This window comes from Serinus canaria, chromosome Z (assembly GCF_022539315.1).
Source record: "Serinus canaria isolate serCan28SL12 chromosome Z, serCan2020, whole genome shotgun sequence".
Lineage (NCBI taxonomy): Eukaryota > Metazoa > Chordata > Aves > Passeriformes > Fringillidae > Serinus > Serinus canaria.
The window spans coordinates 14,467,952-14,482,178 of NC_066343.1; the positions used below are offsets into that span (position 1 = coordinate 14,467,952).

The window sequence follows — 14,227 nt, forward strand, 5'->3', positions numbered from 1 at the left end:
CTGAGTGCACAAGATCTACTTGAATGTTTTCAGTGTACAATATTTTCAAAGAGCATACATAGAAAACCTCTTTCATGAAAAGGAATAATGCACTTCATGAAGAGCTCAAACTCCATCAAAGCTCTACTCAAAAAGTCAAGATTCTGTCCTCATCTGCCTCTTTAGTAGTTCGAAATGTTCTCTGTTTGGAGCTGAATATATCACACTACAGGACAAGGGAAACTAAAGACTACTTACTAATATTTCTATGAAACCGGACATAACTATCCATCAATATGTTTCAAAAATTATTTAAGCCCTCAGGAATCCATTTACATGAAAAAGAGACCTGAACCTTTGCCAGTAAATATGGTTAGTTTTCCACTGCATAGAGACTGAAACGTCTACTCTTGCTTTAGAGTCATGAAAGTCATCAACTGACATTCTAGCACAGTACATGCCTCTGCTAAAAAGCGTTGCTCACTCAACTCACACACAAAACCATTTTCAAAAGTGAAACATAGCTTAATTTTAGAAGAACTCATCTATAAATAATTTGAGATTACAGTTGCACTAGATGTGCACACAGACACATGGCAAAGGCGCAGGAAAACAGACCTAGAGTACATTTCACAGATTCAGAAAGTCAAGAGAGAAACTTGCGTAGAAAAGATTTTCCTTTCTGACAGACCAGCTCCTTACTGGAATATGTTGGAAAGAGACAGATGTTCCAGTGAGGTGTTCCATAGCTATTTTATTTCTCTGACGTACTTGGACAATAACATATGCCTACTGTGCAGATAATAAAATACAGAAGTAGAATTCTGTATTTTACAGGAGTAAAATACAGAATTCTATGAATTAGAGAATCACAGAATTTATTCAGTTGGACGGGACCTTTAAAGATCAGTCAAGCCCTCTCCTGGTGTTCTGGGCATGGACATACTTCACTAGACCAGCTTGCTCAAAGCTCCATCCAACACCTGGCCTTGAGCAATTCCAGTGATGGAACATCCCCAACCTCCCTGAACAACTTGTTCCAGTGTCTTAACACCCTCATGATAAAACATTTCTGCCTTCTGTCTAACCCAAACCTACCTTCTTTCAGCTCAAAATCACTGTCCTTCATCCTGTCTTGGGAGAAATCGGTAAAAAGTCTCTGCCTCTCCAACTTTCTTGTAGGCTCCTTTCAAGTACTGGAGGGCCACCGTAAGATGTCCCTGGAGTGTTCTCCAGGCTCAGGAAGCCCATCTCTCCCTGCCCTTCCTCAGAGGAGGGATGCTCCAGCCCTATGATAATTTCTGTGTCCCTGCTCTGTACCTGCTGCAGCAGGTCCCTGTCATCTTTCTGTTGAAGACTCCAGAGCCAGATGCAAGCCTCCAGGTGGGGTTTCAGCAGAGCAAAATTGGGCAGAATGAACTCCCTCAACTTGCTAGCCAAGTTCCTTTTGATGCAGCCCAGGATACAATTGACTTTCTGCGCTGTGAGTGTGTATTTCCAGCTCATATACATATGAAGACATGTTAATGTTTCCTTCAGGTTAAGAAATCTTAATCACTAAAAAAAAAATTCAAAAATCAATTTGTAGCCATAAACTAGAATCCACCTGTGATAAACCTACAGAGTTGCAACAATTTTTTTTTTTTACCTCCCCACGGAGACATTATAAATTAATGAACTGCCTTCACAATTATAAAATGAAAGTCAATGTGCCAGTGTGTAATTGCAAATCAATCTTGTTTTGATTAATACAGACTGAACCTGCAGCAAGTAAACTATTTTTTGTTCCACATTTATTGAAAACTGCTAGCACTTCTGGGCTTTTTAAAATTCCCTTTACAGTTCTAATGGTTCTAACAACTATTTACTATTTTGTGTATTTTTATCTTGTTCCATGGAACCATTTAAAAATATTGAAATATTGCCGACTAAGATAAAACCTTAAAAATGTTGGAGAACATTTGAACAGTGTGACTGGTAGATGTAAAAATGGTGATCAAGAAGCATGCATGACTTTACAAGGATTTTAAATGTCAGATAGGAGATGTTTTTCGATGGTACATAAACAGTCAAATCTAAGTGACAGCAATGTAGCAACATACAGTAGCAACGATAAAACACAAAAGAGAGAGTATCTGATAAACAGTAAGAAACAGAACCATCAGGTTAAATATCGAATCTAAGCAGCTATTTGCCATAATTTTATAGTCTTCCTTTCTCTGTTTCATTCCTTCTGCATGAAACCTCAGAAGATAAACTAGTTACCTATGTCTATAATGAAAAAGCACAGGCACAAAAGAAAAAACCTTGTCTGGAAAGTTGTGTGGGATTGTCGTTCTAGAACGCACACTGGGCCCAATTCTAAGAATAGAATCTAAGAAAATTCTAAGAAAATAATACAGCTATATATTTAAATAAATAGGGCTACAAATGGTTTCAGAGGGTGTCAGCGGCTTTTTTTCCTCTTGTATAGGTTGCAAATATTACTTCTTCTCTAGAAAGGGTACTGGCATTAGTTTTGATTAAACAGAAACAATGAAGCAAACTGATGATTCATAATCAGATTGAAGATAGCACAACAGTATTTTTTTGGTCTTAAAAAACAAATTTTCTACTCAGTAAAATAGGATTACCTAACACCACTCCACACACAGAAACTTAGGAAAAGGTGGGACAGATAAGCTTTAAAGTAGGAAAAAGTGTCAAGCAAATCCTCTAAATGTGTAGTGTACAGAAAAGCTCCAGCATTTCCTAACAGCAATATGAGTAGGCAGTCACAGGAAAGAGATATTTTCAGGTTTTTGGACATTTATAGCCTAAGCTTATATTTTAACTCATGTTTGATCTGGGTTTGTTTTACAAGTAGACTCTTCCACTGAAGAAAAAGTTTGGCTGTGCGTAGTACCAGCTGCTAGAAAGAATTCCTTTGCACTTCACTCATTTTCTAGGGCTCGTTTTTCACCTAGGTGTGGCACATGGCTGCTGTTCCCTAATACTAGAAAATTTTATGGACGTAGAGGTTGATCCAGAACATCTGCGACAGATGTGGCTGGTGCATTTCCTTGGCAGGAATTCTGCCTGTGGCATCAGGAATATTATTATCAGCAGCCATCCTCAAGCTGAATGACAGCAACACAAGCCCACTCTCTGACCTCTTCTATTTCTGGAACTAAAGTCAGAAATCTGAACACAAAAGTATAACCCACCTGACCCACAGGGGCAATTCTAATAGGCAGAGATGAGGCAGGTTATAAATAAACAGCCTATTTTCTATCAGAATTATTCCCTTCCTGAAAGTACCCTTATACTTAAAGCAGCTATTCAAGCCTCAAAAGGACTATTGAAGCAGTCCCTTGACAGGAAACCTTGATAATGGCTTAGGTCAGTAAAGGTATCAAGAAATGAATTTGACCCATGTTCTGCACAGTAACTTGGTTATACAGAACCAATGCTGGTGGGTATGTAAAACCAAATGTTCATACTAATCTTGAACTTCTGTACTTTGTCAAAATGTGTCCTGGTGTTCTGAATTTTTCTGGGAATTGGTAAGGGCATAACAAAAATTACATTATATTCCATTAAAAATTACCAGCAAAAAAATCTATATTCCATGCCAAAGACTGGAAAATGGAACTAAAGAGGAATTTGGTTTGTAAAAAGAGTGCACCTGATGGGATATAATTCTTCAGCTCTATAACTGAAAGCTTGTCTGGGAAAGCCATGTCATTTAAGAACATGGAAAAACCTTCAGTTGGAGCAAAGATATTCAATAAACTAATTCAGTTTAAGGATGGCAGACTAAAAAAGAACTATGTAACCATAGTGCAAAGTTGTAACAGTAATGTGTACCAGAGGGACTGGGGACATTCATAAGTGCTTTGAAACACACAGCTAACCTTCGGATTAAATTAATAAATATGGACTTCAAAAACTTACATTAATTTAAAATATTTTATGACATAAAATTAATAATATAAAGTATTAATTATTCCTATTTTATGAAGGCATTTCAACAACTTATAATTGATTAGCATTTTTCCTATATAAATTTGAACAGAATATTACTGGAGGGCTGTAAGTAAAATTAGTAACTTACCTTAATTCTAGCTTTCACTAGATCTAGTTGCTCCTAGTGAGTGAATATCTGCTCTTATGCTAATGGCCAATTAATATATTTCTGTGACAGAAAAAAATCCTATCTAACTAATTTACTCTCTTTTCAAAACAATGCAAATTCAGTCATGGTTCAGAAGAAAAATCTAATATATGAAGAATAGAAATAAAATGCAGTGTCCACTATGAATACTAGGAATCAGGAAGATAATAATGGAAGCATCCACTCAAATTGTTAAATTCTGCCTTTGATCACTTCAGAATAATTTACCTGTTGCCTAGAACATCCATTCCACAGGTCTGTATTATTGAAAGCCCATTTTCTAAAAAAAAATAAACACTTACATCACCTGTTAAATCTACCCTAAAAAAAGAAAAAGTTTGGTAGGAAAAGTTGTGTTGAATTTCCATTCTGTGCCCAATCCGAACAGAACAGTTATAAATGTAGGCAAAAGAAAACAACACCATTTTAAGTAGGGCTACAAAAGAAAAATGATCCTAGCATGAGTACTCTGCCCTCATCTGAAAGCATTTCATTAATGGCACTGATACTAAAAGTAATGTTGATAAGTACAGCCTATAAATTTGAGAATATGTTCAGGATGCTTTTTGCTCACTGGACTATAAACAGCTTTAAACTTTCAGCTTGTGCCAAACTGCCCTGTACAGATGAAGTCAATAATGCCTAAGACCAGGTCTGGATACAGTAAAACAATATGTTCATTGCTAAGCTATTTGTTAGACATTTTGAAGTTCTTGAAGTTCTTTCTATATAAATATATATGAAATATATTGGAGCTCTATATAACTTCAGTTATATAGAAGAAAATCTGGTTTGTTTTATTAGTTTAATAATAATAATAATAATAATAGTTTAATTTAACTGATTTACTCCTATTTAGAGTATATTACAGAAAATATGCATTACGGGACCTTAAATTTGATCAGTGAAATGAACCAGAACAGATTATTCAGATATAAAAGCTATTGATTTTACTTTCTGTCTTGGAGTGATTTATGACAATAGTCTATTCCATGATCCTCTGTGTTATGCCCAAAAATGACTGCTGAATCTTTAAGGCCTGGGACTGGGTATGTGCAGGGCTGGAGAGGGGGGAGCTTATGGGGGTTTTGGTAGGCAATTTTGAGGACTCACTGCACACATGTTCCATGGCTCTGTGAGGTTTGGTTCTGCTTGGCTAGCTCAGTTTTGTTGGTGCAGGCAAAAGCTTTTCCCTTTCCTGGCTTGAAGAAGCTGCAGTAGATATCTTTCATCCGCCTTGAGGTGAACTCAACAGGTGCGGGCCTGAGAACGGAGCGGGACTGGCAGGAGCAGGGCTGCCCTGTTCCAGCCCCAAGCCTCAGGGAGCCAAGGGAGAGAAAGCACACTAAGAGGCTCCAGTTTTCCTTGCATGCAATGACTGCTGTGGAGAGGAGGTCAATACTAGAGAGTCAACAGGTTTTTGCCTCCTGCTAAAACTCGTTGTGCAATTTCCACTTCCCTCAGAATGAAAGGTGGTGCTACCTTGAACCATGTACTGGGAAGAGGTATTTCTCCAGTATTTTCCCCATTTTTCTGGCATTTTTGTTTTTTTATTCTTCTTTGAGTATGGGACAGAACACAAGTTCTGATGGTTCAGTGTTGTTTTTCTTCCTTGCACTGGAGGCATTTTGTTATTAATAAACTGTTGGGGGTTTTTTTTCCACTTTCCTCTAGTACTATTTTTATACTGGTGCAGGGGCATTGTTGAAACTCTTTAGAGGAGACTCATTACAGCATGTCCTTTCTTAAATTTGTCTCAGAAGTGAGACATCATAAACCCCATGGTTGCCATTGAATTAATCAACTGATAGAGGCAGGCTTTGAACAAATAGAAGTATACTACTTCAGTAAATGGAGGAGGCAGAAGTTACTCCTTTACCTCCAAAGGTTAGACAAAACCTTTGACTGAGTCAAAAACATTCACTGAAGCATGTACAAGTGTGTGTTGTAGAACGTGTTTGAACAGAAAAAGTTTGCTTTATCACAACTTCATGCGGAACTCAAAGTGGCAGACCGCCTTACAAAATCCATTAAATATGAAAAGCGAACTTGAACAATACAGAGGAATCCAGACACCAAAGGACCTATGTCTTAAAAGAACGAATGACTGCTCACTGTTCACATCCCATTAAATTCTAGCTCATTGCAAACAAAACCAATGAAAATGCCTGTTAAATAGCAATGGGATGTGACTGGAATTCTGCCAAACCCATCAACTGGTTTCACAAGGACATGCAATATACAAAGGAAAAAATTGTTTTTAGTCACTTCTACAATCCATCAGAAGCAAGTACGACACCTATGTGTAAGGCTTCAGATCCCATTACTGATTTTACAAGCAATAACTTCCCAAGAAGTTATTGCTTGTAATCTTCTTCTTCAAAAGGAAGAAGATTAATGAATGTTTTTACTCCACAAAGATTTTCTGTCTTTAACTTGCTTTCTGATCTGACAGCCTTCTGCATCATCTTCTCTTCCAACTATATACAAGAGGAGTAGAGAAAAATAACAAAAGACTTTGCCATTATTGGCTAGTATTAAAAAAAATAGAAACATGTCCTCTGTATTGTACAGCTTCCTTTATTTTCTTTCTGTGGGTTTCACACACTTTAAATCTGCACTGCATCAACAGAAGCATATAGTAAGTAGGTGTCTATTATTTCTCACTTTATTACTGCTGTTATATATCAAAAAAAGAAAAAAAGGAATCCTAAACCAAACCATATACCCACTTGACTAGACTGACAGATTAAAACAAAGCAAATTTAGGAAAAGAAAAAAAAAAGGTTGTGTAAATGCATTTAGAATGATTTTAAAAGGAAATAGTTATCACATTATGGGTTAAAGCCTTTAAACAAAATCTAAGCTGTCTTACTGCTACTTACAATGCTATCTTTGCATATCGTCAGTGGCTTTACTAAGTTACCATCAACCATGTAACCAACAGTCATTTGAAGTGAGATCTCCAGTCTGAATTCAAGCTACTCAACTTGAAGTCATTAATGCTATAGATATATAGCATTATAAAAACAAATATAAATATAAATATATAGTGTATTTACACATTGGCACATTTTCCAAACCCTCTATGACCAGAAGTTGCATATTATGAACAAATTTATACAATTTGAAAACAAAACCAGAAAGACAGATTTCCTGTTCTCTTTCACCTCTGCTTCAGAAAATGATCATCATACCAAAACAGCAATGATGGCTTAGCAATCTCATGAGTTAACAGAAGGGGATCTGAGGCATAATCTTGTGCTCTTCACCAGTCTTTATGTATTATCCTTGCTTTTTAGAAGCCTACTGTCCTTCTAAGAGATTCATTTGGAAAAGATGCTTGCTACTAACATCTTCAGAGAGCTGACATTAACACATGCATGAACCAAATCTTCCTCTACCTATATCTTCTCAAACCTGTTTTCTCTCTCCTGAATTAATCCAGTTCATTTTCTAATATATTCCAGAGCCAGCAAGCATCATCCCTTTGGATCTACTCCCACTGTGAAACATCCCTGGGGGAAACCCACAAACTACAGCAAATAAACTCCTCTTTGGAAACTCATGACAAACCCCTTTCAAGCAGCAGAAATCCCAATTGCCACTAGTGATCTATCGGTCAAGCCTGCATTTTGTTTCCAGTGCCAGCATGCAGCAACACTCCTGCAGCAGGCTGAGCTGTCCTATCTGCTTGACACTTCTTTTTTTGACAGCACAGCTGTGCTCCCAGGGCTTCACACACCCAACAGAGTTTCCAGTGGATGCCTTTTAGAGACGAGAACACACTGCAGCATGGAGGGAGGGCTTCTCTCCTTCACATTATCTTTATCAGACCTCAGGATTTCTCTTTAGTGATTTTTAAATGACTGCTACTTTCCAAAGGAAGATAACACTGAGATTATTTTCTGAAACCTTCTTGTCATTGAGAGCTATGTAAACCACCTTTTTCCTATTGTGTTTCAATGCTCTATCCATTATAAACTAAAAGGCGAAAAAGGCAAGGCCTCACCTGTAAAGTTTGTGTCACACATGAATCTTTCTATGGCCTTGTTAGCCCTTCTGTATGTTACATTTCATCTGAGACTAAATAATTTCATACAAGCATAAGCTGTGCCACCTGTTGATTTCAGTATGACTGTGAAACACCCATTTACTTCCCCTCTGCCAATTCTGCTAGTGGGTGTGCCCACAGTTATACTAAAATGAAAAAAAAAAAAAAGGAAACAAAACCCCCCATCTTGTGAGCCTCCAAAATGTTCAGAAACCAGGGGCTGTACTTGTTTTTGATATGGCCCTATCTCAGATTCTTTTATAGGTCTTCTTTTCTTGCAAAAGAAAATGATTACTCATCTTCTTTGGAAAGTCCCCTGTATCTCAGAGGTAGACAATAAAGTACAAATAAATGTGAAATGAAAAAGCAAGTTCTAGCAAAAACTTTTGCTAAGTCCATTTTCTTTGACTCCTTCACTAAAGACATGATACAAAAATGCAAGTTATGACACTTGCTTCCACTAAATACAGACTAGAAAACATCAATAGGCTGTTTCTGCAGTGCTTATGAAGTATAGGAACTATAATATTTCTATACAGAAATATTGCTTTAAAAAGTTAGAAATTAAAGTAATTCTCTTTTACACATTACAGAAGTAACTATTATTTTCCTAATTTTTCCTATGGCTGATTAATTCACCCGTTGAAGACAGAAGGACAGAGCTCAGAAAAGGACTTCAATATAGCAGCGTTATAGTATTGGATTCCTAACGTGAATCCAAACAGCACTAACCTCCCACACATATATAAATAGGTCCTCATGGCTACAAATGAGGATAAGGCTAAGGACAAGCATAATACCTCAGAACAGGATTCACAGGAGCACCTTCTGCTAAAAGAGACACACAAGACACAATGAAGAGGGACAGAGACTTCTGTCTAGAATGGGAAGGAAATGAGTACTGGTGAGAGACTTCAAATCTCATTCCATCCAAAACACATGCATTGCAAGCATCTATCTCAACTATGGTGAGCCTTCCAACAGCAAAGAAGCACAATCCAGATTTATCACCTAATGAATCAGTTATTTTCTTTGAAAACATGTTCTGTTCTTAAAACATCACACCAGGCATGTCAGCACTGACCTAATTCTCACAAGGATCTGAAATAGAGCAATGCTTACCCTTTTTCTCACATTCTAATTCTTTGATGTAAACTGAAACAGGCTAACAGGCTTCCCTTAGCCACTGAAAAGCCTATACACGACTTGTAATTAACAAATTCCTTCCCTCACATGGGGGCCTGACACTGACCAGATGCTCACTGGGGTGGGTAGAGAACAGGAAGAGCAAAACGAAGTAAAGTCAGGAATCAAGATAAAGGCAGCTTACTAGGTGAATGAAAGAACTGTCTCTCACCTTCTTATTCTGCTACCACAGTTGTATTGCTTGCTGAGCATGATGCTGGATTGCATGGCATTTCCTTTGGTAACAGGGAAGTTTTGAGGCTGTGCCAGTGCCATTCAGGTGAAGCCAAAACAGTGGTGTGTTATTAACAACTTTTTTCCAACAAATAGAACACACAGCACCTACACTTTGGTACAAATGTTCGGCAAGAAGATAGCAGCCATTAGTCTCAGCACTTGGTAATTCCAGACAAAACATCCTCATGTACTTCTCAGTGCTTCTTCTCTCTGTATACCATCAGGAATTCAGAGACTTCAAGCAAACCCATTTAAACATTCTTGAAGGAACTCATATGCATTAAAAAGCAAGACTACAGAAGACACTAAGCCAAACTGCTCCTTCCTACACTGACACCACTGTTCACATTTACGCCAGTATATTGTTTCACTGGAGTACTACTCATGTTAGCAGCCCAATGACTTGAAATGACAAAAGCAAAAGGCCAAACCATATAGTGCATACAGGTATAGCTTTGTTTGCTTATTTCCATACCACCTCAGTAGTTAAGTAAGCATTTAAAGAAATCTGTTATTAGCTGGATGCTTAATACAACCTCTCCTCGTCATAGAAAATCAGTAAGATTAAAACTAAATGCACACATCTTTAAAAATTCTTGAAAGGTGTTACAATCAAAATAAAAAGCAGAATTTTTATTATTGTCTTATCTTGGAAACACAATTTTGAAAAAAAAGGATGGAAACCTGACCATTTTCTTATGCATATATGTTCTAGCCAGAATCAACAGAAAATTAATCTCATGTGTCAAAAAAAAAAAAAATCCAAGAGAAGCTATTCTCAATTCTATTAATACTATATGGCCAAAATCACTCTCTGTGGATTCCTGACCTGGTTCATCAAAAATAAGACTACAAAAATTTTTTCTAGTTTGCTTCTCCATTGCACAGCTACAGGTTTTTTACAGGAGTATGAAATGATCAAATGGGAGTTATAACACATTTTCATGGTTTTCAGAAACACAGGTTTTATGAAAGGGAAAGTAAATTAAAACAATCTCAAGTCAAAAAATAACAGAGTAAGTATATTATTATTATTCAAATAAATATAAATTTGCAGATACACTGTATGAATAAACAACATGTTACTCCCTGTTTAGCTCCTAGGAGTCATTAGCATTAGTTAGAGTGCTATTGCTCATGGTAGATAACCTAAACAACAAAACTTGGAAATGGAAAATTTCCTTCCTATTCTTTCTTATGACTAATTCTGTTGCTCTCCAGTAGTTGAAACCTGAAATTCAATCTGGGAAGAGTAAGTTTTATAAGTGCTAGGTATATAAACATTGCTGATAAGAAACAAAGCAGTTGCCTTAGTAAGAGATAAAACTGTTTTCCCAAAACAAAAACTTACAGAAGTGTATTGTCAAAAGGTAAATAAATTTTTTTTAAAAATTGGATAGAAATATCCCTATTATCATGATAAACTTATCTTGGTTCACCTGGCAGAATTGACCAGAGAGTGAAAAACATAAAAAAGCAGTTTTTATATACCTTATTTTCTGCGTTCATGTCCTCTACTTCAACTGCACTTGCCTCCAATAAAAACTCTCAAAAAGTAAGATATTGACAGACTTTGCTAAATCTTTCAGAAATGTGATAAAACAGAAGAACTTGTGCAAAGGAAATAAAAGCTCATCCTGTGAAACTTTAAAACAAGATTAGGGCATATCCTTAAGAGATGTAGGGGTGTTGCTGCTCTGGAAAGCAGGTGCTAGACTGAAAAGTCAACCCTGGAGTGTCCCCACTTCAAGAACAGAAATATCACTTCCTGCTCCCCGCATAGGACAGCACATTGGGATTAGATGAACAACATTATACAATAATGTTCGTAAAATCCAAACTAAGTGGCTTCCCATTTGTTTGTATAACTTGAAGCCAGGATACCTTAGGCTAGGGCACAAAGGTACTTACAAAGTAAAATGCTTATTTTTAACATCCACATAGATAAAAAACCAGATTGTATTCCAATGAAAAATAGCTAGTGTTAATTTTTTCCCAGCATTTTGATTATTTATATACACGATGCAAAAGACACAGTCATTTTATATTTAGAATTCTGGTTTTAGTGTAATAGCCTTTTTTTTTTCCTCAGGTGATTTATCCATCCATGTATCCCAAAACATCTTTTCTTAATAAGTCCATTTTAGCAGTTAACTGAAAAGGGAACTCTGTTAGCAAGAAGAAAATAAACAGAAGTGTTTATAGATTACTCACAGTAGCTGTTTATCAGTACAGAGCTGCTGGGAAACTACTTGATTTCTGCATGTTTCAGAAACTGAAAGTATTTTGTCTGTAACTCCTGGAGTAAAGAACCCTGGAGATGTAGTCATGTTACGCAAAAGGGCACTACATCCAAAGAATAGCTGTTAGCTTAGACTAATAAAGAAAAGGAGACCCCGCCTCAGCAAAGCGACCATAAACAGGTACAGCATACTCCTTACATAGACAAAACTCAGACATTTCAGTGGGAGTTCTGCCATGTTTAATGCAGGATAATACTGCTCTTTCACACGCAAGATCAAGGAGGAAATAAATAGAGCACAGGCAAATCCCACAGGATGTCCACACAATTGTTCCATACCCAGACGATGGGAAGGAATCTAATGTGAAGCAGTTTCAGTGATATTGCAGTTGAATGACTAATAGCTCAAAATATCCAGTTTCCTACTGGCTCCACTTGGAAAAGCAGCCAAGAAAACATTCTCACACATCAAGATGAGCATGAGAACTTTGTTTTGTGGATTGAGGAGAGGAAACACAAGAAAAAACTTCACAGAAAACTAGCGTATTTTGAATCTGTATTGCTTGTCAGGGCAAGGGGGTGGTGGTGTTCAGCCTCTTCATCAGACGTCTTCAAATATTCACCAGCAGAAGCACAAAGGAAAAGAGCTGTGCAAGGCTTTGGGAGTTAACTGACTTCTGCTTAATGTACCAACTACATGTTCAGTGTCAGGAATCCTCTCTAATCCCTCCACAGATCCACGAGGTGGGATCCATAGCAGAATGCCCTGCTGATCCTACTTTTGAGTTTGGTTGTCTGCTACCAGGAGAAGTATGATCTGGACTCTAATCCCAGCAGGCCCAGTTCCTGCTGGCCTACTGTTAAATCCACATTCAATTACAGCTCTGCTACTGAGACAAGCCTCTACACAGACACTTTCCACACCTCAGAGAGTATAATTTCATTTGGAAAGTATTACTACAAATAATCCTAATGAAACAGTTCAGCATTAAATCTCTGCCTTCTTAATAAAGTTTCTGAAATTAGTCATTGAAGTCAATAAAAATAAGTTATATGGTTTGATCATTATAATTACTTTATAATTAAACTTCTTGGAAATGACATTAGAGAGCAAGTAAATGTTTTTAATCAGTTAAGATGGTAATTTAAAGATCTTAGTTCCATCTTGAACTCTGTCACGTATTGATTGCTTCATTTATTTTGTCAATATGTGCACAGTGGCATTAAAAGTTCTATAAATTAGCTTTTAGAGACACTTTGGGGAAAAAATCATGCAATGGCTCCCAAATCACTCTCAAAATCTCATATTCAAAACTTACTGATTAAGAAATGAAAAAGCAAAATAGAGAAAAATGATCACAGGTAACCACTTGAACTAAATCTACTGAAGAAAAAAAAATCTGAATACAATGGCCATTTATGACACTCTGTCACAGACACATTTTCTGAAAAATCCCTTTGCCAGGATTTTTCTCCTGAGAAGCTGAGAGGCTTCAGAAACTAAATGTAAACAATAATTATCTGCTGCTGTGGAATGTGGCAGGTGCATCTTTGATTGGTCTCATATGAATAGTTTCTACTTGATGACCAATCACAGGTCCAGCTGTGTCAGGACTCTGGTCAGTCACAAGTTTTTATTATTATTCCTTTCCTTGCTAGCCTTCTGATGTTTCCTTTTTCTTCTATTCTTTTAGTATAGTTTTAGTATATAATTTTCTTTTAATATAATATATATAATAAAATAATAAATCAGCCTTCTGAAACATGGAGTCAAGATTCTCATCTCTTCCCTCATCCTTGGAACCCCTACAAACACCACCACACTACTCATTTAAAAAACAGTTATCATGCTGGACATTGTATGTATATAATCTGTTTTTAAAACTAAACGCCTTCTGAGAGTCTAGAGCAGCTCACAGCAGCTTTATAAAGCATGAAATCAGCAAAACAGTAGTTTCTTTTTCCAATAATACACTGCCTTCTTTTTAACCCAAAAAGTGCATCATGGACAGAAAAAAGTTTTTAAAATTATATCAGAATGCAGTCAACTGATCAATAGAGACTATCTGATCAGTAGCAACTCTGGAACACTATGCACAGCTCATAACATTTCTTTCATTAAAAGGGAAGGAAGAACAGGAATGAGAATTTCAGTACAGTGCTGTGATTGTAGCCAAACTGACCTGTTACTAGATAAAACTCTCATATAACTTTATACTGCATTAGAAATAAAGAATTTTGCCTCATTAGATCAAAAGCTTTAGAAAATTTATGTTCTGCCCTTAGAAAGTGCCTAACACCATACGCTTTAAAGGTTAATGAAGAAAAAATTTTACAGTTTGATGCATATTAAAAGGAATACAGACAACACTTT

General features: G+C 36.7%; 2 protein-coding genes across 3 annotated transcripts in view; both read right to left on the reverse strand.

Moving 5' to 3' along the window:
- PAM (peptidylglycine alpha-amidating monooxygenase) overlaps positions 1 to 14,227 on the reverse strand; it is a 654,400-nt gene that overhangs the window by 442,063 nt on the left and 198,110 nt on the right. The gene's annotated exons all lie outside the window — the stretch shown is intronic.
- ST8SIA4 (ST8 alpha-N-acetyl-neuraminide alpha-2,8-sialyltransferase 4) overlaps positions 1 to 14,227 on the reverse strand; it is a 53,785-nt gene that overhangs the window by 11,899 nt on the left and 27,659 nt on the right. The window lies entirely within an intron of this gene.